The sequence below is a fragment of the Populus trichocarpa genome, chromosome 5 (genome assembly GCF_000002775.5).
Source record: "Populus trichocarpa isolate Nisqually-1 chromosome 5, P.trichocarpa_v4.1, whole genome shotgun sequence".
NCBI lineage: Eukaryota > Viridiplantae > Streptophyta > Magnoliopsida > Malpighiales > Salicaceae > Populus > Populus trichocarpa.
This window is the reverse complement of record NC_037289.2, coordinates 7,694,742-7,716,034: the sequence shown is the minus strand read 5'-3', so window position 1 is coordinate 7,716,034 and position 21,293 is coordinate 7,694,742. Positions and strand designations below refer to the sequence as shown.

Here is a 21,293-nt window from a genome sequence, read left to right as displayed (position 1 = left end):
CAAGATCCCATCAATAAACATTAACCAATAAAATAATGTCATGTGACATTGAAAAAAGGACTTGAGATCCCCGTACAAACCTCTATAAATAGAGGGCCTTACCCTAGACAAGGGAAAGAAAAAAAAAGAGGGAATTCTTGGAGATACAAAATTTTATTCAAGACAAACTCTTCAAGTAAGGAAGCTCTCTCAACAGCTCTTAAGCTTCCTTCATCTACGCTTGAAATCTACGAAGAACGAACCTCTATTGAATCAAACCTAAAGTCCCCATAAAAGTTCTTTAACAAAATATCTTCTTTAAGTAAGGAAACTCTCTTAAAAGCTCTCAAGCCTCTTTCATTTACACTTGATTAAAAAAATGTTAGGTTACTATTTTGAGATATAACAACTACGATAAAGGGGACAAGACGAAGACAAATGAGTCGAAGATGGAGTTGTGTTTCTTAGGGGTGTATAAGACAAAGTTAATGTCTTTGCATTCGGATTGGTACATGAGGAAAAAGAAAGAATAAAATTGGAAAAGTCTGATTTAATCTTGTAAAAAACGTTCTTCTATATTTTTTAGTTTTCAGATTTAAAGGTGAAAAATTTGTGAGTTAATTAAAATCAATTGTACAGATATGAACGGAAGGGCAGGGATTAAAATTAGCTAGAAATTATTTGTAATATAGAGACAAAAACCTATTTTTATCTGTCTTGACAATCAAATGTGTTTTCCTCCCTTGTGTCTCCATTTATTCTGTCTTGAAACAACAAGAAATTGTTTTATCTTCATCGTGTGAGAATATTAGCTAAAAACTACCTATACGCACCAGAATTATTAATCTTGTTATTGGAAAAAACTGAAGGATGAGCTAGAAAGCAGGGGGCAAGAAATTGCATGGAAACAAGAAGTTTTGGCTCCTTAGTTCAGTATTATTTGGTCAATATAACAGCATAATTGGCTCTGCACTCTTAGCTTTGCCCAAGCCGTGCAGGGGACTTGGCAAGCACAAAACTTTTTGTCGCCACCCTTGTGTTTGACGCCCCTTGGTGAAATAATAGAAGCATATTACGAAGTAACAAGCCCAGTCTGTATTCTGTCGTCCCATATGGCAAAAATAACAAAGGGCACAAGCAGGAGCGCACTATAAAAGATAGCTTAGTAGCACTGAATCAATCATACCTTTCTCGGCCTTTTGGCTAAGATCAAGTGTAGTATCTGTTCTTATCAGTTTAATATCTGATACGTGGGCCAATGGCTCACACGATATTAAATTTATTTTTTTAGGGGGAGGGTCCATCACCGTAGCTTGCTACTGGGGCTCTCGAGCGTCGCCTTTGTGCTGCACTATAGTATTGGCCTGGCGCACCCCACCAACTCTAGTCCAACGCTTTCATGTGTAGTTTGTTGGGGTTTTTCATGCTTCAGTAACCAATTGCAGACTAGAAAGAACAAATTGAATGGAAGAGAATCCAATGCTTTTATTTGTAGTTTGTGATTGATCTAATGGAAGGAAGTCATTGATGGTTTGGAGACAGTATAGTTCTTAACTCTGAACTTCACCCCCCAACTCATGTTCAGGAACTTCTTGGAACGCACACACCTCTGTGCTGCTTGTTTTTTTTTCGATGTTTATTTAGGTGCTTCTCTTTACCTGTTTTCTTTAGTTTTTCTTATTGATTTTATGGTATTTTGCTGACTATTAAACCCTCCTTTTCCTATACCCTAAATCAAAGATCTTGCCATACTCTTGACAATGATGTATGTGTGGAGAAGGAGGAAATTCTTGGGGCAGCCCTACCCTATATACTAGTATTTGTTTTTTCTTAGATTGTTAATTTTGAGGAAACCCTTTATGATTAGCTCTTGAGAATGGTTAACAATCTCTGTTATCTGACTACCGATAAGCAAACAACCTAGAAGAGGCCATGGCCATTGTTAACAGAAAATAGATAATGATTTTAACTCTCTCAATCCTCATGCTGCCATTGGAACCTGTCTTACATGTTCATTATCTTAGAGACGTGTCTGTGAATTGGGTTTTTGTTGTGATTTTCAAACATGTAACGTTTCCTCCATTATTACCACATCTGATATAACATGCATAGTTTTTCTTATCTAATTTTTCTTTAGAATATTGGTAGATTATGATTAAAAAAATAGTTTTGCAGAGTCAGGATCTTGAAAGGAATTGGAGCTTTCCCAATAATATTCTCTGCTCAGCATTCACACATCAGAATATCTGCCTAAATAGTCACTATTCTCGGAAAACATACCTTCTTCGAATATCCATACCTTTGTATGTGTTGGGATAAAACTTTAATTTTCACTATATCTGGTGTTTTTGCATTCAACTTCTCATCACCAAATTAGTGTTTTTTGCCATGTTTCTTTTTTTTTAGTTGGATTTTTTCAGTTATTGTTCCTCTCAATGCATAGACGTTTTATACTTTGCATGTATTATCTTCCAAGAAGATGTCTATGGCTTTGGATATTTGTAGTCTATGCTTTCGCTGAGGTTTCAGCCGAGCTTTTCATATTCATTTGTTTTTGTGCTGCATTGCTCTGTACTTTTATTTTGGCATTTCAAAGTATCCTATTAGAGCTTCAACATGAAGAGATACAATCTGTCAACCAATCTCTCCATGACTTCCTCTCATATTTAATTCCTTACTCTGTTTTGTATACGTTACTACTTTCCATGTTCAGCATAATAGGCAGTGAATATATTTCCATGTACTGCACAATAGACAGCCATGATGTTAGCTGTACATAACCGTTACTCACGCTTGTAATTTCTATTTAAGATGAATACAATACTAAAAAAAGGTAGGTTAGTTTTCCTACATGGTATCATAGCTTCCAGAGGTATCACCAACGATGGAGTCTTCTACCTCTTCGATCTCACCTGTGTCAAATTCTCTTGAATTTCCACCTTCTTCTCCTCATTTACCTTATATCTCTATTAAGCTAGCCTCCACTAATTATCTTTTGTGGAAAGCCCAAGTCATTCCCATTCTGCGTGGAAATGGTCTTTTCGGTTATGTGCAAAATCAGGTTCCTTGCTCGTCGCAAACCATCATCAGTGAAGATGGTGTGTCTCGAACCAGCCTAGCGGCAGTTATATGGCTGCACACTGATCAATTGATCCTTGGGTGGATCAATAGCTCCCTGTCTGACGGTCTCCTATCCCAAGTCATCAATAGTGAATCCTCTCATGGTGCTTGGCATGTTTTGGAGACTCTTTATGGTAGTCATACTTAGGATCGTCTTCAACAGATGAAGAGCGAGTTGTAATCGCTCAACAAAGGTAGTTCTTCTTTAGAAGATTATCTGCACAAGGCCAAATCTCTGGCCTTGTCTCTTCAAGGTGCAGGTAAGCCAATGGATGACAGTGAGTTCATTATATGTATTCTTCGAGGCTTAGGATCCGAGTTTGATCCTATAATAACAGCCTTAAATGCTCGGGATATTTTTCCACCTCTTGAAGGGGTCATCGGCAAACTACGTGATTTTAATATTCACCTTCAAGTAGCATGGGTGACTTCTCCTAACATCGCATTTTACACAAATCATGGTAGAACCAATACAATGTCTCGTGGAACTCATGGTTCTCGTGGTTGTAATATTACGCACAACCAGACTACTTCTCAATCCCAACAGAAAGATGCTCGTTCTTCACGCTTAACTAGAGGTAATTCTGGAACTCGCACTCAAACAATCACAAATCATGGTGGACACTGCGCTGGTCGCGGATGTGGAGGCATAACCTATTTTCGATGTGGAGGCCCGAATCATAAAGCAGATGGATGCTTTGCCTCAGATGAGGAAGCAGAACAATTCAAAGTTTTTGCCGCACTCCAAGTTGCCGATACTACAGAGGAAACTTGGTACCTCGACACTGGAGCAAATCATCATATAACATCTGATACAAGTGAAGTACAAGGTATTCATTTTTATCTTGGAAATGGAAATGGATTACAAATATCTGGTATTGGACAAGTCTCACTACCTGCTACTATATCAAACTCAATAATGTTCTTATCGTCCCTGATATTAAAAAGAAATTGCTATCAGTCTCTCAACTTACAAAGGAACATAACTGTTATTTTATATTTTATCCTTGAGGCTTTTTTCTTAAGGACATGAGGACGAAAGAGGTGCTCCTTAAAGGCACAATGATCGATGGCTTGTATCTAATCCAGTTACGACAACATTCAAATTCTCCAGTTGGTCTGCTATCAACTAAAGCACTTAGCAACTTGTGGTATGCTCGGCTTGGCCATCCTCAATCTCGAATTCTTTAACTTTTATGTTTAACATCTATGAATAACACTATTGGTTTTTGTGAAAGTTGTGTTTTGGGCAAATCAACAAAGTTACCATTTAGCTCTCGAGAAACATATGCTACTACCTTTTTCCATAGTCTCCATACCAATGTGTGGGGACCTGCCTCAATCCCCTCCTATGATAGGTTTCAATTTTATTTAATCATTGTCGATGAATATTCTCGATACGTATGACACTTTCCTATGGCTCGTAAATTTGATGTCGCCATTATATTTCCTGCATTTCTTCAGCGAGTGGTTAACCAGTTCAATACTTGTGTAAAAATAATTCAAAGTGATGGTGGCGGAGAATTTGTAAACCAGGGTTACAAGATTGTTTTGTATCCCATGGCATTATTCACAGATTATCATGTCCCGATACACCAGAGCAAAATGGATTGACTGAACGTTGGCATTGGCATATTGCGGACACTGGTTTAACATTAATGGCCCATGCCTCCATTTCACCATGATTTTGGATGGTTGCATTCACAACTGCAGTATTTCTTATCAATCGGCTTCCAACTTCTATTCTTGGTAACAAGTCTCCTTATGAGCTTGTTTTTGGATCGCCACCATCCTATACTCTTCTACGAGTTTTTGGGTGTGCATGTTACCCATTACTCACTCCTTTTAGAAGGTCCAAATTGGATTATAAATTTGTCCGTTGTGTGTTCCTAGGATACTTTACACATCACAAAGGGTATTAATGTTTAAACATGCAAATAGGTCGCATATATATCTCTCGGCATATAAAATTTGATGAATTAACGTTTCCCTTCAGGTCTACACAAGGATCCACTAAATCTGATTTTCATCAAAGTTCGTGTTCTTCCCAGGCCACTAAGAAGTCTTGTCATGCCAGACCAGAATAATACCTTAAAAGAACCCTAACTTTTGATCTGACTGTTGTATTGCACTCAAATATTTATAGGAGTTTCCGGAGGCCATTTTCTTTACGTTAAATATTGCGTCGCTACGCAGACCTTCGAATTTTTAGATATAGAAAATGTGATGTTTTGAATAAATGAGTAGGAAAATACAATAAAGTCCTTGAATGCTTAGATGTAGGAATAAATTAAATGAGGGGTATTGTAGTAATTGTATAAGAGATGATATATATAAATAGAAGGAAAAAAAAAAACAAAAGAAGAGATCTGAATATTTTGAGTGAAAAACCGTGAGAGAGAAGGGAGAAGGGAGAAAGAAGAAGAAGAAGAGAAAAGAGGGAAATTAGAAAGGAAATAGAAAGGAGTTGGAGGAAATAAGTAAAAAGGTAAGATTTAGGTTGTTAAATGTATAAATTTGTATTATTGAGCTTTTAATTTTGGTTTTGATAAATGTTAGGGTTTTGAAAATTTGTGTTTTGGGTTTAATTGATGAATTAAATTGAATGTTATAAGGTTGATTGTTATGGGTAATTGATTAATGAGTTGATTATGGAAGATTGTGATGATTTTGAGTTATGAATTGTGTAAATGGTGAATGTTGAGTTATAAATTTGGCAAGAACAGTAGGTAATCTGTGAGAATTCTGGGTTGGAGGTTGAAGATGACAAAATTTCGGTTTGGTCCCTCAATTTTGGAAAATTACAGTTTAGTCCCCGAACTTTGGAAAATTACAAATTGGTCCCTGGAGCATATTCCGAGATTCTGAACAGAATAACATATGAATTATGGACAGAATTACTGTATAGATAAGAGAATTTAACACTTTCAATTTAGTCCTCCAATTTGACAAAAATTACAATTTGACCCTAAAAATTTGGTAAAATTCCAGAATGGTCCTTGGAGTATAATGAGATGATCTGGACAGAAATGAGGACTAATTATGGTCAGAATTTCAGTATATTCATGGATTTATGATAAATTTCAGTTTGGTCCTTCAATTTGACAAAAGTTGCAATTTGACCCTTAAGAATATGATAAATTACAGATTAGTCCCTAGCTGTAATATTACCTTTTTCAGATTGTTTTGATGAATAATTGAGGGTTATTTAGTGAATTATTACCAATTTAATTATTAGTTTTATTATGGATTAGATTTCGGGAAAACAGTTAAATGTTGGGTTTTTAGGAAAGATAACTAGTTTAGTCTAAAAACATTTAGGGTTATGGAATACACCCTTAGATAAGTGTATTAAATAGGTTATATGCTCTTTTGAGTCATTCTTGAATATGTCTCCTTTATATTCAGATAATCCTGATATTCTACCGGCGAGACGTCAGTAGGATTTCCTTCGATATCAGCTTTGAGTTTTGTTGCTTTCGAGTCAGGTGAGTGGATAATTTTCCATATGCATGAGAAATATTATAAATACTTGATTTGTTAATATGAATTGGATCATGCTTCTTGATAATATATATGTTGATTATTATCCTTGTTATGATAAGCATGATCAATTGTTGAATCCGAATTATTGATATGAACCAGTATATATATTCTGAATTGATAGCTCCTCATTTGATTGATGTCATGAGTTGAGCCTTGAGATATGAATATATCTGTTTGATTATGATTATGAACCTATGGTATGTCAGTTAGAATACTCATGCTAACAGGGTAGTGTTAGTCTTTGTGCACATCGTATCTGAACCCTAGTTGGTCGGGGGAGTCACCAACCTGTGTGGACTGATCATCCCACGGTACGGAGCCTCATGCTCATTGCATTTTGATTTTCTGACGAGCTTTACCATATGATATTCTTGTTATGGCCTATTTGAGAAACCTTTCTATAAGAACCTAGAGCCATACTTGTATATATATTTCTCATTGTTGTATTACCTCGTGTGTGTATATTGAACATTATCTACTCACTGAGTTGTTGAACTCACCATCTCATTATTTATCTTTTCAGGCTTATAGCTTGATAGCAGGTCATTTTGTTGGACCTTCAGAACCTGCTTTTTGGTTGTACTTTGTACCTTTCCTTTATGTCTAGTTAGTGCTCCAAAACTCTGAACTTATATAAACTCTTGTATTAAGACAATTCAATTATATTATGAAGTTGATTTTGTTATTAATGCTGCGTTGAACTCTAATTGAGTTAGGATAAGTTTGTGTGTAAGTTTGGGTTCGCATAGGTATGGAACCTTGGAGGGGAACCTTGCTTATGTGCCGGTCATGGATCCGGGGATCGGGTCGTGACAGAAAATCTCATTGATGCCTCTAATTTTGGCAGTTTTTATGATTTTCCTTGGCAATTCTGGATTTGGGAGCCCTTGGCTAGCGTAAATTCTCTGTAATACTCTAGAAAATATTATGGGGTTACCCCTGCAGACATAACGAAGCAAGAATATGAGGCTTCAGAAGCCCTATATAACAACAGAATGATGAATATGAGGCGTCAGATTTGATGCATTTCGAAAGGTCATGTAAGAGATTTGGTAGCGCTACCAAGTACTACCGAGTTACTGAAACTTTTGCGCCATCTTCTGGCTGCCAGTGTTAACAAATTCTTTAAAGAGAAATATATGCAAAGTATAAAATTCTCCGAATCATATTTTCGAGAGACATGCACACTTATTTTTAAATGCATGTGAACTTGTCTCAATAAAGCATTTATAGAAGCAAAAATTTTCTATTAATCAAAATTTCATCATGTATCATTTTTATATTTTATTTTTTACCTAAAAATTTAGTATAACTATTAGTAGACTTTCGTCTTCAACACTACCAACCCAATCAAAATTTTTAGACCCATTGAGAGATAGAGAGAGAGAGAGATCAAGTTATCTATCTTTACACACACACACACATATATGTGTGTGTGTGTGTTTTCCTCCCTTGTGTCTCCATTTATTCTGTCTTGATCAAACAACAAGAAATTGTTTTATCTTCATCGTGTGAGAATATTAGCTAAAAACTACATTTATGCACCAGAATTATTAATCTTGTTTTGGCTCCTTAGTTCAGTTTAATTTGGTCAATATAAAAGCATAATCGGCTCTGCACTCTTAGCTTTGCCCAAGACTAAGAGAGCACATCATTCTCCGCCGTGCATGGGACTTGGCAAGCGCAAAACTTTTTGTCGCCACCCTTGTGTTTCACGCCCCTTGGTGAAATATAGAAGCATATTGCGAAGTAACAACCCCAGTCTGTATTCTGTCGTCCCATATGGCAGAAAAAAGAAAGGGCACAAGCAGGAGCGCACTATAAAAGAAAGCTTAGTAGCTCTGAATCAATCATACCTTTCTCGGCCTTTTGGCTAAGATCAAGTGTAGTATCTGTTCTTATCAGTTTAATATCTGATACGTGGGCCAATGGCTCACACGATATTAAATTTATTTTTTTAGGGGGAGGGTCCATCACAGTAGCTTGCTACTGGGGCTCTCGAGCGTCGCCTTTGCGCTGCACTATAGCATTGGCCTGGCGCTCCCCACCAACTCTAGTACCCAAAGCTTTGATTTATAGTGTGTGAGGTTTCAATGCTCCGCTGCATCTTTAGATGATTTGATTGTTGGGTTTTTTCATGCTTCAGATCGAAAGGAAGAGAATCCAATCTGTTTCCAAGAATCTTTCGAGGAGAAAATCAAAGGATTTTGTTGATTTAATTTATGCTACTCATAGTAGAAAATCAAACAATTGAAATGCAGTATGGGATTGTTGCTGTGTAACTGTTCATGGAATTGCTAGGCTCCTATATTCAAGAGTGGCTAACAGTTGGAGGCCACTTATTTTGATATTTACAAATTTTCTTTTATGTGTAATGATCCATGCAACTTGGCCACTTATTTTGAATGAATGGGTTCAGACAAAAACTGAAGGCTACGAAGATACTGGAATCAACGATCTGGTTCCTCTTCTGTAAAAGAGAGAAGAAAATGAAGTTTGGGAAATTAACCATGTTGTAGCTGAAATCATTTGAAAGAAAATAAAAGTAATGTATTGATTTGTTAACTTCAATCATAAGTGAATATTATAGCATGGAATTGAAATCAGATCGTGATATAAATCTCATGCTTGTCGGTCTAGACACTGTTGATTTCAAGTCGTCGCGGCTTCTCAAAGCTGCCATGTTTGATGAGGAATTGATGTAGTCTGATTCTGGTAATTAGGTGGGAGTCTGCTATAATTAGATTAGGAATTACCCCCGGTAGATTGCGTGGATAACTTATCAAATATATTTATAAACTAGTGGGACGATCCATATTCAAGAAGGAGTTTGGTCACACCAGATAAAAATAACAATTCAAAAAAACTCTAACTTTTAATCTGATTATTGAATTATACTCGAGTTTTTACATGAATTTTATATGTTATTTTCTCTATATTAAACATTGCGTCTTTATACGAGCTGTCAGATATTTAAATATAAAAGTACTTCCAGTGGAACCTACCTCCAGTCAGATTTGATGCAATTTAAAAGGTCATGTGGGAGCTTTGGTAGCGCTACCATGCTACCATGTATTACCGAGTTACTGAAACTTTTGCGCCATCTCCCGGTTGTCAGTGTTAACAAATTTTTTAAAGAGAAATACATTCAAAGTATAAAATCCTTAAGACATGTATAGAAGTAAAAAAATTTCTACAAATCAAAATTTCATCATGTGTCATTTTTTTTATTTTATTTTTTACCTAAAAGAAAAATTAGTATAACTATTAGTATACTTTCGTCCTTCAACATTACCAACCCAATCAAAATTAGTAAAACCATTGAGAGAGAGAGAGATCGATCACTCTTACGAGTCAAGTTCAAATCAAAGGATAAAGTGCCGTATAGATAATGCAAGATGCGCTTTACTGCCAACCAAGGAATGTTAGTGGGAGAATGCTTGAATTTGACTATGAACGTGTTATCTATTGTATTATGGTCCCCTATACAAAGCCTTTTAAGTTGTCTATCTTTACATATATATGTGTGTGTCTATGTTTTCCATTTATTCTGTCTTGATGAAACAACAAGAAATTGTTTTATCTTCATCGTGTGAGAATATTAGCTAAAAATATGCACCAGAATTATTAATCTTGTTATTGGAAAAAACTGAAGGATCGATGAGCTAGAAAGCAGGGGGCAAGAAATTGCATGGAAACAAGAAGTTTTGGCTCCTTTGTTCAGTATAATTTGGTCAATATAAAAGCATAATTAGCTCTGCACTCTTAGCTTTGCCCAAGCCGTGCAGAGGGGACTTGGCAAGCACAAAACTTTTTGTCGCCACCCTTGTGTACTTTCACGCCCCTTGGTGAAATAATAGAAGCATATTACGAAGTAACAAGCCCAGTCTGTATTCTGTCGTATCCCATATGGAAAAAATAACAAAGGGCAGAAGCAGGAGCGCACTATAAAAGAAAGCTTACTAGCTCTGAATCAATCATACCTTTCTCGGCCTTTTGGCTAAGATCAAGTGTAGTATCTGTTCTTATCAGTTTAATATCTGATACGTGGGCCAATGGCTCACACGATATTAAATTTATTTTTTTAGGGGGAGGGTCCATCACAGTAGCTTGCTGCTGGGGCTCTCGATCGTCGCCTTTGCGCTGCACTATAGCATTGGCCTGGCGCTCCCCACCAATTCTAGTCTGATGTATTGATTTGTATTGTGTGAGGTCAATGCTCCGCTGCATCTTAGATGATTTGATTGTTGGTGTTTTTCATGCTTCAGTAAACAAGTGCAGACTGGAATGACTTAGAAAAGTACTTCCAATGTGAGGTGATTGTCATGCCAAGAGCTAAACTTAGAAGTTATCTACAAGCTGTCGTAGAAAAGCTAGAAGAGAATGTGAGTATCGTTTACAAGTAGACTTGAATTATTGTCTTTCTTCATCAATGTGATGTAACCGAGAGTTTTTTTTTATGTGTAGATTAGCCGTTGATGCAATGAGTCTGACATTTACTTCTTCCAAACCAAATTACAGAATCCTATAAAATTGAAAAAGATTTTCCAATAATCAAAGGAATATCTATGATAGAGTTTGATATTCGAAGTATGGCCAATCGATTTACAACCTACTATCTTCTTTTTCTTGGGAGGTCAGTCAAGCTCACAAGTCTTATTTTTACATAGAGATTCCATGTCTTCATGCATGACAACCAACCATTTATCAGAATCAGCACCGGTAATGGCATCCTTATATTAGGAAGGCTTCCAGACATCACATGCATCTAATCCAATAGATTATGCATAGGAATCTAGATTAGTACACTAAGATTAAGCAAAATTAGTATACCTTGTTGGTGTTTTCTTTATTCTTTTCCCATTTCCTTTGCAGTATTATACCACGCCTTATCCCCTCTATCATCAACTTAAATATCCCGCATGTTCACAATCATATTCTATCATTGTTTAAAACTCTTAAATACTTTGTACTTATGCTTAAGAAACTAAAATCAGTTCTTAATGGAACTTTAAAAGACACCTAAAGATCATCATGGATATAATTCAAAGTAGTCTTGGTATTGTGAATCTCAGAATCAAAGTTAACCCTCTTTATTTACCCAATATTTACTATGATCACATAGAAGATTTCTCTTGCTCAACTTATAATCAAAGTTAGTCCTGGTCACTGATCATGTGTCCCAGCAGTATCATATGCCACAATAAGGTTAGAATCGAATCTAACATAAGAGATTAGGAAACTACGTACAATATATCCAATTAATGTAACACCCTACAATTACATATATAGGTTAATTTGGCAAAATCATTTCTGCGCGCCTTCATGGTAACAAGTGCACCTTTGCTAACTTGCATAACTTCAACTTCAACAAAAGTACTTTTACCTTCTATTACCAAGAATACCAGAGAAATCTAACTTCTCTTTATTTTAGAAAATGCGTGACATTAGTAAATGTCTTAACTACTCTATCATATATTTTGATCCAAACAATCCCAACTCAAACAATCTTTATAAGAGAATTATCACCTATCAAAATAACAATGTGTAAACCACCTCAATCTGAATCCCACGTCGAAAATCTGACAGGGTAGGAAAATCTGAAACAGGCGGTCACGTACAGCAATGTAGAAACCACCTCAATCTGAATCCCACATCGAAATATTTAACAGGAGCCAAGTCCCAAACTAGTATAAACATAAAAGTTCCTGCTGGTTGTTAACTATCTTTGCGCTTGGGGCAATGACGCAGCTAGTGAGGTTCTAACCGAGGCGCGTCAATTGCTGGTTGAAAACTATTTCCAAACCCCCTCTTCGGCCTAGGTCTTGCCTAGGCCTTTGAGAATTTCTGGAAGGGCTCCCTCCGGGGTAAGGCCCTGCATTTCTAAGTTAAAATTATTAACTGTTAAAAATAGTAGTAGATTTTGGATGAATGCCTCTTCGTAAGTTCAGAAGTTTAAATTTATGTAATTTAGTTCTAAATGTAACGGTAGTATCGGATCATTTGACTATAAATAGAGTACGTTTTATACATTGTACAATTTTCCATTGCTTTTCATTAGGTTTGGATCTGTGGTATTTCGGTGAGGCTATCAAACAGGCTCAGTGTCTTTGAACACCCTGAAATTGCCTTACAATTCTGGAATTTTGACGGATGACATGATGAAGACTGCTCAATTGGCACTTTATTATTTCATGAACAAAAATACTTGAGAGTTACGAAGTGAAAATGGATCTTCACATTTGCATGGAAAACTATTTGAGCTCCTAAGTTATTACACCACACAAGAGGAGTTGTAGTACGTAGAAATTTCAAGTTCAAGAAGTAGAAACTTGAGCCATTATATATAATTATGTAGTAGCATTAACAGTGACCTTGTACTCTACCTTTGTAGAAGACTGAGCAACAATATGTTTTCCTTGAAATCATCAGGTTTCGATCAAGAAAAATAGTATAACCATTAGTAGATTTTCAGTCTTTAATACTACCAATCCAATCAGAATTACTAAACCAATTTAGAGAAAGAGAGAGAGATCACTCTTATGAGTCAATCTCAAATCAAGGGATAAAATGCCATATAGATAGTGCAAGATACATTTAACTACGAATCAATGAATGTTAGCGGGAGAATGCTTGAATTAGACTATGCACGTGATAAAGTACATATATAATTTATATGCCTAATTATCTATTGTATCATGGTACATTATACAAAGCCTATTAAGTTTATCTATCGTTACTATATATATATATATATATATATATATAGACAAGCCCAGTCTGTATTCTGTCGTCCTTTAATTATGGCAAGCACAAAACCTTTTGTCGCCACCCGCCACCCTTGTGTTTCACGCCCCAGGGTGAAATAATAGAAGCATATTGCGAAGTAACAAGCCCAGTCTGTATTCTGTCGTCCCATATCGCAAAAAAAGCAAAGGGCACAAGCAGGAGCTCGCTATAAAAGAAAGCTTACTAGCTCTAAATCAATCATACCTTTCTCGGCCTTTTGGCTAAGATCAAGTGTAGTATCTGTTCTTATCAGTTTAATATCTGATACGTGGGCCAATGGCTCACACGATATTAAATTTATTTTTTTAGGGGGAGGATCCATCACAGTAGCTTGCTACTGGGGCTCTCGAGCGTCGCCTTTGCGCTGCACTATAGCATTGGCCTGGCGCTCCCCACCAATTCTAGTCTGATGTATTGATTAATTGTATTGTGTGAGGTTTCAATCATCTTAGATGATTTGTCTTATTAAGATTTAATTGTCTCCATGTTGATTTAATTTGTAGCTTAAATTAAATCAACAAAATCCTTTGATTTTCTACAAATTTCCTTTCAAGTGTACTGATCCATGCAACTCGGCCACTTATTTTGAATGAATGGGTTAGAGAATCAGAGGAGAACTGAAGGCTACGGAGATACTGGAATCAACGATCTGGTTCCTTTTTCTGTAAACGAAAAAAGAAAATGAAGTTTGGGAAACACTCCATGTTGTAGCTGAAATCATTTCAAAGAAAATAAAAGTAATGTATTGATTTGTTAACTTCACGCATAAGTGAATATTACAGCATGGAATTGAAATCAGATCGTGATATATGTCTCAAGCTTGTCTGTCTAGACACTGTTGATTCCAAGTCATCGCGGCTTCTCAAAGCTGCTATGTGATGAGGAAAAATAAACAAGCGAATCTAAGCAATTAGGTATGAGTTTATTATTATTAGATAAGAATCTACCATTAACAGATTGAGTGGATAGCCTAGTAGAAGTATTCATGAAATAATTGTGTGGATAGCCTAGTAGAAGTATTCATGAAATAATGGGATAGGTTTAGACTCATGAGGGGGTTTGGTCACACTAGACCATAATAATAATAACTTAAAAGAATTCTAATTTTTTATTCGATCATTGGACTACACTTAAATTTTTATAAGAGTTTTCAAAGATTGTTTTTTTTATATTAGTTATTGTATTGCCACATGTAACGTTGAATCTTTAATATAAAAAATCTCACTGATACCACCAGTTTTGGCAATTTCAGATTTGGAAGCCCTTGGCTTGTGTAAATTCTCTATAATACTCTAGAAAATATTATCTATGATCTATGGGGTATCCTTGCAGACATAACGAAGCACGAATATGAGGCTTCGAAAGCCTTGTATAACAACAGAATCATGGTCCAAAAGTACTTCCAGTGTAATCTACCTCCAATCAGATGTCATGCATTTCATAAGGTCATGTGAGAGCTTTGGTAGCGCTACCATGCTACCAAGTACTACCGAGTTACTGAAACTTTTGCGCCATCTTCAGGCTGTTGATGTTAACAAATTCTTTAGAGAGAAATATATTCAAAGTATAAAATTCTTCCAATTATATTTTCAAGACATTTCTACTTATTTTTAAACGTAAATGAACTTGTCTTGATAAGACATCTATAGAAGCAAAAAATTTCTACCAATTAAAATTTCACCTTGGATCATTTTTTATTTTAGTTTTTACGTAAAAGAATAAAATAAAAATAAATGATATGAAAAATAAAAGAGCCTTCATATATTTTTTTAGCCAATGAAAAGTTGACATATAAGATGAGTTCAAGATATCTTATCATAATTCCAAGATCCTATCAATAAACATGGAATTGATAAAATAATATCATGTGAAATTGAAAAAAGGACTTGAGAGCCCCGTACAAACCTTTATAAATAGAAGGTCTTGCCCTAGACAAGGGAAAGAAGAAAAAAAGAGGGAATTCTTGGAGGTACAAAATTTTATTCAAGATAAGATCTTCAAGTAAGGAAACTTTCTCAAAAGCTCTCAAGCTTCCTTCATCTACGCTTGAAATCTATAAAGTACAAATCTCTGTTGAATCAAGCCTAAAGTCCCAGTAAAAGTTCTTTAACAAAATATCTTCTTCAAAAGCTCTTAAACCTCTTTTATTTACGCTTGAAGTCTACAAAGAATGAAGCTCTGTTAAATCAAGCCTAAATGCCTCATAATAGTTCTTCAACAATATTTTGAAGACAAATTAAAGGTACTTTTCGAAGTATCAAATCACTAATTCTCGCTCGGCAATACACGTCTAAATTCGTGTTCTTGCAAAACATAAATCTTGACTTAATTTAACAAATAAGTCAAGTCACCATATATCAAATCCAATAAAACAAATTGGAGGATTATCTTATTCCTTTGAAAGAATGTTTTAGATAGAGATTATGTCTTTAGGCACTGTCATTGATAAAAAATGAGATATCTGCCTTATGCGAACTAAACCTTTAGATTAATGATGGAAGAAAGTTTTGATTTAAAAAAAATAAAAGAAGAAGAAAGAAACAATACAGTCTTTTCAGATGAAAAAAAATAAAATATAAAGAAAAAAAAAAAGAAACAATGAAATAGATTAAAGTAGTGTTAGGTTACTATTTTGAGATGTAAGAGACATAACAACTAAGATAAAGGAGACAAGACGAAGACAAATGAACGGAAGCGCAGGGATAAAAATTATATATGCTAGAAATTATTTGTAATATAGAGGCAAAAACCTATTTTTATCTGTCTTGACAATCAAATGTGCTTTCCTAGCTCCCTTGTGTCTCCATTTATTCTGTCTTGATCAAACAACAAGAAATTGTTTTATCTTCATCGTGTTAGAATATTAGCTAAAAATTACATTTATGCACCAGAATTATTAATCTTGTTTTGGCTCCTTAGTTGAGTTTAATTTGGTCAATATAAAGGCATAGTCGGCTCTGCACTCGCCCAAGACTAAGAGAGCACATCATTCTCCGCCGTGCAGGGGACTTGGCAAGCACAAAACTTTTTGTCGCCACCCTTGTGTTTCACGCCCCTTGGTGAAATACTAGAAGCATATTACGAAGTAACAAGCCCAGTCTGTATTCTGTCGCCCCATATGGCAGAAATAACAAAGGGCACAAGCAGGAGCACACTATAAAAGAAAGCTTACTAGCCCTGAATCAATCATACCTTTCTCGGCCTTTTGGCTAAGATCAAGTGTAGTATCTGTTCTTATCAGTTTAATATCTGATACGTGGGCCAATGGCTCACACGATATTAAATTTATTTTTTTAGGGGGAGGGTCCATAACAGTAGCTTGCTACTGGGGCTGTCGATCGTCGCCTTTGCGCTGCACTAAAGCAATGGCCTGGCGCACCCCACCAACTCCAGCACCCAAAGATATGATTTGTAGTGTATGAGGATTCAATGCTTGTTGGGGTCCTTCATTTTTCAGAAACCAATTGCAGACTAGAATGATTTTGAGAACAAATTGAAAGGAAGAGAACCCAATGGTTTGATTTGTAGTTTGTGATGGATTTAATGAAAGGAAGTCGTCGTTGATGGTTTCGAGACAGTAAAGTTCTTTACTTTGAACTTCATCCCCCAACTCATGTTCAGGAACTTCTTGGAACGCACACCTCTGTGCTGCTTTTTTTCTTTCGATGTGTATTTAGGTGCTTCTCTTTACCTGTTTTCTTTAGTTTTTCTTATTGATTTTATGGTATTTTGCTGACTATTAAACCCTCTTTTTCCTATACCCGAAATCAAAGATCTTGCCATAATCTTGACAGTGGTGTATGTGTGGAGGAGGAAATTCTTTGGGCAGTCCTGCCCTATATACTATTATTTGTTTTTTCTTAGATTGTTAATTTTGAGGGAACCCTTTATGAATTAGCTTGAGAATGGTTAACAATCTCTGTTATCTGACTACTGATAAGCAAACAACCTAGAAGAGGCCATGGCCATTGTTAACAGAAAATAGATACTGATTTTAACTCTCTCTCAATCCTCATGCTGCCATTGGAACCTGTCTTACATGTTCATTATCTTAGAGACGTGTCTGTGAATTGGGTTTTTGTTGTGATTTTCAAACATGTAACGTTTCCTCCATCATTACCACATCTGATATAACATGCATAGTTTTTCTTATCTACTTTTTCTTTAGAATATTGCTAGATTATGATTAAAAAAATAATTTTGCAGAGTCAGGAGCTTGAAAGGAATTGGAGCTTTCCCAAATATATTCTCTGCTCAGCATTCACACATAACAATATCTGCCTAGATAGTCACTATTCACGGAAAACATACCTTCTTCGAATATCCATACCTTTGTATGTGTTGGGATAAAACTTTAATTTTCACTATATCTGGTGTTTTTGCATTCAATTCTCATCACCAAATTAGTGTTTTTTGCCATGTTTCTTCTTTTTTTTAGTTGGATTTTTTTCAGTTATTGCTCCTCTCAATGCATACACGTTTTATACTTTGCATGTATTATCTTCCAAGTAGATGTCTATGGCTTTGGATATTTGTAGTCTATGCTTTCACCGAGGTTTCAGCCGAGCTTTTCATATTCATTTGTTTTTGTGCTGCAATGGTCCGTACTTTTATTTTGGCATTTCAAGTATCCTACTAGAGCTTCGACAGGCATCTCCTTTCATTTTCGATGCAAAATTCTTTGGTTTTCTTTAGTTGATGCCAATTGCTTTGGAGATTTGATTTTTCTGTTTCCAACATTGAAACCGAGCCTTTGTGAACAGCTTCGTCTGAGACTGGCTACGCTTTTATCCTTTGTCCTTGATGTAAGTTTATGGACTTTCATTTAGTCTAGGATCTGGATATTTTTTGTCTCTTGCGATTCATTTTTTTATGCATTTGTCTTTGATCTATTTTGTTGTGTTTTCCATTTAGTTTCTGAAGAACATTCATAGCTTTCTAATAATAGTGCACTAGAAATTTAATAGCACAAGTTAGATCGAGTAGTGTAATGAGTTATGAAAAGCTCGAATTTGTCGGTTGTCCCAAATTATTAGCCTAAAACAGTACATTGTACAATTTTTTTCTGAATCAAAAGGCCATTACTTTTCATTAGGTTTGGATTTGTGGTATTTTGGTGAGACAATCAAACAAGTTTAGTGTCTTCGGACACACAAGCCTTGCAATTCAGGGATTTTGACGGATGACATGAAAACTGCTCAATTGGCACTATATTGGTTACTATTTTGAGATCTAAAAGACAGAACAACTGAGATAAAAGGGATAAGATGAAGACAAATGAAACGAAGATGGAGTTTTGTTTATTAGTTGCGTAGAAGACAAAGTTAATGTCTTTGCATACGGTTTGGTTGATGAGGAAAAAGAAAGAATAAAATGTGAAAGGTCTGATTTAATCTTTATATATATTATCATCAAACTTACAATGCTTAAAATTATGAAATATTTAAATTAACTTATAATGGTAATTTCTCCACTCATCAAAATTATGTTAAAAAGGATCGATTTGTAATCATCGTCGAAAAGATAATAGATTACCAAGAAGATAATTTAATTAAATTATGATTAATTTCCTATCGTCTCTCATTCTCTCCCTTGTTTATATTTCTGTAAAAAAATTCTTCTATATTTTTTAGTTTTCAGATATAAAGGGGAAAATTTGCAAGTTAATTAAAATCAATTGTACAGATCTGAACGGAAGGGCAGGGATTAAAATTAGCTAGAAATTATTTGTAATATAGAGACAAAAACCTATTTTTATCTGTCTTGACAATCAAATGTGTTTTCCTCCCTTGTGTCTCCATTTATTCTGTCTTGATCAAACAACAAGAAATTGTTTTATCTTCATCGTGTGAGAATATTAGCTAAAAACTGCCTTTATGCACCAGAATTATTAATCTTTTTATTGGAAAAAACTGAAGGATGAGCTAGAAAGCAGGGGGGCAAGAAATTGCATGGAAATAAGAAGTTGTGGCTCCTTAGTTCAGTATAATTTGGTCAGTATAAAAGCATAATTGGCTCTGCACTCTTAGCTTTGCCCAAGCCGTGCAGGGGACTTGGCAAGCATTATACTTTTTGTCGCCACCCTTGTGTTTCACGCCCCTTGGTGAATAATAGAAGCATATTACGAAGTAGCAAGCCCAGTCTGTCTTCTGTCGTCCCATATGGAAAAAATAACAAAGGGCACAAGCAGGAGCGCACTATAAAAGATAGCTTAGTAGCACTGAATCAATCATACCTTTCTCGGCCTTTTGGCTAAGATCAAGTGTAGTATCTGTTCTTATCAGTTTAATATCTGATACGTGGGCCAATGGCTCACACGATATTAAATTTATTTTTTTAGGGGGAGGGTCCATCACAGTAGCTTGCTACTGGGGCTCTCGAGCGTCGCCTTTGCGCTGCACTATAGCATTGGCCTGGCGCTCCCCACCAACTCTAGTACCCAAAGCTTTGATTTGTAGTGTGTGAGAGGTTACAATGCTCTGCTGCATCTTTAGATGATTTGATTGTTGGTGATTTTTTTCTTCAGATCGAAAGGAAGAGTATCTAATCTGTTTCCAAGAATCTTTCGAGGAGAAAATCAAAGGATTTTGTTGATTTAATTTATGCTACTCATAGTAGAAAATCAAAGACTTGAAATGCAGTATGGAATATGGATTGTTGTTGTGTTACTGTTCATGGAATTGCTAGGCTCCTCTACTCAAGAGTGGCTAATAGTTGGAGGCACCCTTGCTGGCCAAGAGATATTTACAAATTTCCTTTCAAGTGTAATGAACCATGCAACTTGGCCTCTTATTTTGAATGAATGGGTTCAGAGGAAAACTGAAGGCTACGGAGATACTGGAATCAACGATATTTGATTGTCTGGGTTTTTCATGCTTCAGTACTGCAGACTAGAATGATTTAGAAAACAAATTGAAAGGAAGAGAATCCAATCTGTCTCCAAAATCTTTAGACTGGAAAATCAAAGGATTTTGTTGATTTAATTTATGCTACTCATAGTACAAAATCAAACACTTGAAATGGGAGTGTGAAAAAAAATTAAACAGGACAATTAGACATCCAACTTGTAATCGCAACGATCCAATTGCAAGAGTGGAGCTCTACCAACCGAGCAATATCCTCCCGAGCCAAGTGGAGCATGTATGAAGGAGTCAGACATACTGCGCTCTCCAAGTGTGCTTATTCCCTCCCTTTTCCTTATCATGACAAGTTTTTTTGAAATAACTCTGATGAGAAGAAAAAAAGAAGGCATTAAGAGACCCTCCAGGCCCTACCTTGAACACGCTACGATCCTTTTTCAAATCTGCTCCCATTTCGAGTCTAGATATATATATAGATAAATACACATATCTCATTGCACTAATCAGGGACGTTTGTAGTGACTAAGGGGTTCGAAGACTAAGAAGTGAGGTATTTATCAGTCAAATATTCTTCTTGCGGCTAGATCCAATCTCCTAGTCCCTGCAAAAAGGAAAAAATTTCATGTTCTTCCTTTCAGGAAGGGAGGGTTAGGAAAATCCTATTGATTGCAGCTTTCTCCAGATTTCCGGGAAAAGCATGAAAAAAAGCTTGAATGGTACGATCCTTTCGTTGCCCTAAAATGAAAGGGATGATCTCATAGTTATTGATCTATGAAGATACGGTTGTTAGGTGTTCCATTTTATTTTTCCATTAAGGCTGAACATAATGTGCCTTGGATGATCCACTTCTCAGGGTTAAGTGTTGTTGCACTCATTGAACTATCCATGTCGCTGAGAGCCCTCACAGCCCAGGCACAACGATGTAATTATTAGGAGCGCACTTTACCACTGAGCTAATAGGCCTCACATCAGGGTCTTGCTATTCCAAAAGCGAGAGCA

The 21,293-nt window shown here is 35.8% G+C and overlaps 3 long non-coding RNA genes and 7 other non-coding genes across 10 annotated transcripts; 9 read left to right on the top strand and 1 right to left on the bottom strand.

Annotated features, from left to right (window-relative positions):
- Positions 1-1,161: 1,161 nt before the first annotated feature.
- Positions 1,162-1,357, top strand: LOC112327729 (U2 spliceosomal RNA). Its single transcript, XR_002982149.1, has one exon. It is a non-coding gene; the product is annotated as a U2 spliceosomal RNA (small nuclear RNA).
- Positions 1,358-5,326: 3,969 nt separating this feature from the next.
- LOC127905310 (uncharacterized) lies at positions 5,327-7,334 on the top strand. The gene is made up of 3 exons (XR_008059208.1): positions 5,327-5,587; positions 6,508-6,587; positions 7,169-7,334. It is a non-coding gene; the product is annotated as an uncharacterized LOC127905310 (long non-coding RNA).
- A 1,163-nt stretch (positions 7,335-8,497) lies between these two features.
- Positions 8,498-8,693, top strand: LOC112327728 (U2 spliceosomal RNA). The gene has a single exon (XR_002982148.1). It is a non-coding gene; the product is annotated as a U2 spliceosomal RNA (small nuclear RNA).
- A 1,786-nt stretch (positions 8,694-10,479) lies between these two features.
- Positions 10,480-19,894, bottom strand: LOC127905312 (uncharacterized). The gene is made up of 2 exons (XR_008059210.1): positions 19,670-19,894; positions 10,480-10,628 (listed from the first exon to the last, which is right to left on the bottom strand). It is a non-coding gene; the product is annotated as an uncharacterized LOC127905312 (long non-coding RNA).
- Positions 10,502-14,191, top strand: LOC127905313 (uncharacterized). The gene is made up of 2 exons (XR_008059211.1): positions 10,502-10,857; positions 13,871-14,191. It is a non-coding gene; the product is annotated as an uncharacterized LOC127905313 (long non-coding RNA).
- LOC112326205 (U2 spliceosomal RNA) lies at positions 10,625-10,820 on the top strand. Its single transcript, XR_002979866.1, has one exon. It is a non-coding gene; the product is annotated as a U2 spliceosomal RNA (small nuclear RNA).
- On the top strand, positions 12,370-12,520 carry LOC112326208 (U4 spliceosomal RNA). The gene has a single exon (XR_002982157.2). It is a non-coding gene; the product is annotated as a U4 spliceosomal RNA (small nuclear RNA).
- LOC112327732 (U2 spliceosomal RNA) lies at positions 13,635-13,830 on the top strand. The gene has a single exon (XR_002982154.2). It is a non-coding gene; the product is annotated as a U2 spliceosomal RNA (small nuclear RNA).
- LOC112327730 (U2 spliceosomal RNA) lies at positions 16,623-16,818 on the top strand. The gene has a single exon (XR_002982151.1). It is a non-coding gene; the product is annotated as a U2 spliceosomal RNA (small nuclear RNA).
- Positions 19,666-19,861, top strand: LOC112327727 (U2 spliceosomal RNA). Its single transcript, XR_002982147.1, has one exon. It is a non-coding gene; the product is annotated as a U2 spliceosomal RNA (small nuclear RNA).
- Positions 19,895-21,293: the final 1,399 nt, after the last annotated feature.